The sequence below is a fragment of the Dendrobium catenatum genome, unplaced genomic scaffold, assembly GCF_001605985.2.
Source record: "Dendrobium catenatum unplaced genomic scaffold, ASM160598v2 original_scaffold_277954, whole genome shotgun sequence".
NCBI lineage: Eukaryota > Viridiplantae > Streptophyta > Magnoliopsida > Asparagales > Orchidaceae > Dendrobium > Dendrobium catenatum.
The window spans coordinates 1-3,537 of record NW_021596347.1 but is presented as its reverse complement, the minus strand read 5'-3'; the positions used below and the strand labels follow the sequence as shown (position 1 = coordinate 3,537).

At 36.3% G+C, this 3,537-nt stretch overlaps 1 long non-coding RNA gene across 1 annotated transcript; it reads left to right on the top strand.

Moving 5' to 3' along the window:
* Positions 1-789: 789 nt before the first annotated feature.
* Positions 790-3,300, top strand: LOC110106619. The gene is made up of 2 exons (XR_002304267.2): positions 790-922; positions 2,724-3,300. It is a non-coding gene; the product is annotated as an uncharacterized LOC110106619 (long non-coding RNA).
* The last annotated feature ends 237 nt before the right edge of the window (positions 3,301-3,537 follow it).

Here is a 3,537-nt window from a genome sequence, read left to right as displayed (position 1 = left end):
TTAACTTTTTTTAATAAAATTAAATTTGCTTATAGAATCTTCATTTTAACGCATTTCCCTCTTTAGTCTTATCACGTCGTTGTAAAGAGGTGATAATGCTAGGGGTGTATGTGAGCCGAGTCGACTGCAAGCGGTTCGAGCTCAACTCATTTATGGACTTGTGAACAGAGCTCACGAGTCGAGTTTGATAGCTCAAAAATAAATTTTTGAGCTAATATTTTTAATTATTAATGTTCTTATTACACTTAAAAGTGATAAATTAAATTTTAGAAAAATTAAGTTTGACATCAATATTCTTTTCTCCCAAAAAGGCACCTCTATATAAAAATTCAAAAAATTTCTTTCAAATATCTCTTTTCTCACAAATAATATAATAACTTATTATACTCTTGATTCCACATAAAAAGCATTATGGTGTTGTAGCCTTCTTTTCTCCAAAAGCGGTAGCTTCTTCTCTTCATATGTGCAAAAACTGAGATATGAAACTAGGCGCAGCAAAACAAAAAATCGGGTAGGAATATCAGACGAGCGGCTTGACGAGCGACCCGATGAGCTTCTTACGGTATCACGAGTCCTGCATGAGCTCGACTCGTGTTCTAGCTCGATATTTGACTCACGAGTCGAGCTCGAACTGACTCGAGCTCGTTTAAACCCCTTGATAATGTCATAAAATCCTAAACAATTAATATTTGTAAAATTGAGCTCCACTAGAGTTTGAGCTCAAGTTCGAGCTCGAACACTATTTGACTCGAGCTCAACTCGGTTACACCCCTATAGATAATGCCATAAAATCCTCAACAATTAATATTTGTCAAAAACATCCCTTGATCCCTTCACAGCTTCAGTTTTACATCTGTTTCGATCAAGCAGCCAACTGCCCTTCCTGAGCTTCCTTCCCATCTCCTCGCCTCCTTGAAGACAGGTGAGCCGTTCTTCTTAAATCCCCTTTATTCCCTCCTATATTTGCCGTTCTCTTCCTGTTTGTTCTTTCTTCCATTCTTCCGCTCTCGTTTGAGATGCTTAGACTTCCGAAATACTCCGGCGTGATTGGCCTTTTAAAGATACTTTTCAAAATCCTTCTTTGAATGATTATTATGAAATTCAAAAAGAGTTGCTGCATGAAAATCAGCCATAAAGTGGATGTACCATTTTAGTTATTATTTGTTTTTGCTGAGGAATCGCAACACAAATGATCAAAGCTGAAGGACTTTTGATTAGAAATAGTAGTCAGTACAATATTGCCTCAGAACAATGTGTTTTGAGTGACATTTCATTGTGTAAAATAGTTTTCTGGTAGTTAATTTACAAATGAATTATTTTTCCTGAGCAAATGTCCTATATTGCTCTTTTTTTTGGGACAGACACATATCATGTATGTAAGACTCGAATTCAAAACATCTTGATTGATAGCCAAAGCTCCTAAGGACATCTCCAATCGAAAACTCAATTTTCACTGAAAAATGAAGTAATACACCAAAATAAAGTAACTCGTTTCCAACCAAATTCTATTTTCTAACACCGAAAAAAGAATAATTTGTATATATTCTTTCGTATATTTAATTTTATTTTTTCTAACCTAATTTTCAGATTAAAAAAGCGGGTGAACAGTTGGCGTCTCATTGTTCACCCTTACCTGAATAACTTTTTTTTTTTTTTTTTTTACGATCGAATGGAGCAAACCAGCAATGCCAAACGCATGTTAGGTATTCGACTGTAGATGCTCAAACCAACAGACCAAGATGAGTTGTGTCTATTATGCTCATGTCTTGCATTTTTGATACAGAAATTGATCTTGAGCTGCTAACACTTTTTTTTTTTTTTTCCTTAAAGGGTTGTTTAACTAGTGAATGCTATACTCCCCAAAAAAATCTATATAAAAACAATTTTGAACCCACTTTTATGGGTGGACCAATCAAGTTTAGAAGTTTTCATGCACATTTGCTTGAAGAGTTTTTATTGACTACCACATCGAAGAGCTTGTGTCAGTTATATGAAATTAGTTTTTAGTGTTGGTATTTTAGGAAGCATAGCTTTTCTCTTATGGCAAGAACACCAAAATTCTAAATGCAGTAATATTAGCTGCATTTAACTTGCGATTAAAGAGTTGTGTCTTTACTTAGCTTATGTACCCACTAAAACATGAATATTTTAAGCTTCTTTTTCACATTCCTTTTTGAAACATGTGACGATAGATTTTCCATAATCAGACAAAAAGAGTTGGTGTAAATGAACTGAAGGGATGGCCATCGAACTTGCCTCATTGGGCTTAAATCCACTAAAGAAGAATTCATTCTTTTTTTTTTTTTTCCACTCGCTGTCATCCCCGAAGAGCGCTTGGCGGCGTGACTAATCCTCGGCTAACCTAGAAGAAGCACCCACCCCAGAAACTCCTGGCATGCACTTGATTGGCCCCACTTAAGAGGCGCTGTCGCTCAAGGGGAATCAAGCACGGATTGGGGGTTCCCAACTGTGCTCGTCCACCAACTAAACTAAGCAACGGTGGATGAAGAATTCATTCTAACACAAACTTGTGTCTTTTTAACAAAGCGTATTTCTGCTTGACAATTACCTTCCTACTTTTCATTTTGTGCCAATTTGTACCCCCTAATTGATCTCTTTTCATTATTATTTACTTTTACTAACAAATGTTTATTACTACTTACAACGAGCTTATGAACACCAGATCAATATTTGCTAATGAGTTCTGGAACTATTATTCACAGTGGGGGATGCCACTGCAAGAAAGTAAGATGGCAAGTTGAAGCTCCTCCAAGTGTTGTAGTATGGCAGTGCAACTGCTCAAATTGTTCAATGAGAGGCAACATTCACTTTATTGTTCCATCTTCCAGATTCAAACTAATTGGAGATTCTGAACAATATCTCACTACCTATACCTTTGGCTCCCACGCAGCAAAACACCTGTTCTGTAAGATCTGTGGAATAACCTCTTTCTACATACCGAGGTCGAACCCCGACGGTATCGCCGTCACTGTTAAGTGTGTTGATGATGGGACAATTTCAAATGTTGAGGTCAAATTGTTTGATGGTGGAAATTGGGAGAAGTCATATGAGCAAAGTTCCATTGCAGCGTTATCTAAGTTAGATGGTGAAACTCTGTAGCAGTTTAGTTTTTTATGCATTTGGCTAAGTTCTTTGCCTCTGTGTTGTGGAGTAGTGGTTAGTTGTGATGTATCCTGCAAATGGATGTTTTTTTTTTGGTTCTTTAGGCAAAAACTGGAAGTGTGTTTTGGTATTTGTAATGTTCAGAAATCAGCAATGCTGTGGTCGTTTTACTAATGAGTTTCTTCTTCTTCTTCTTTTTTTTAGCTTTTTTGCTTTCAAAATTAGGCAGTAACCTTCGCGCCATGAGTTGATTAAAGCTTGTGCAAAAATAACTCAGTAGAAGAATGCTTTGAAGATTGTTGCAGTAGAGAACAGTACCCTTTAGACTACAAAGAAATTCTTGAGAAAGAGAATACAAAATTATAAGATTGCCGTTTAGTTTAGAGTCAACTGAAGCTCATATTGAAGCTATAT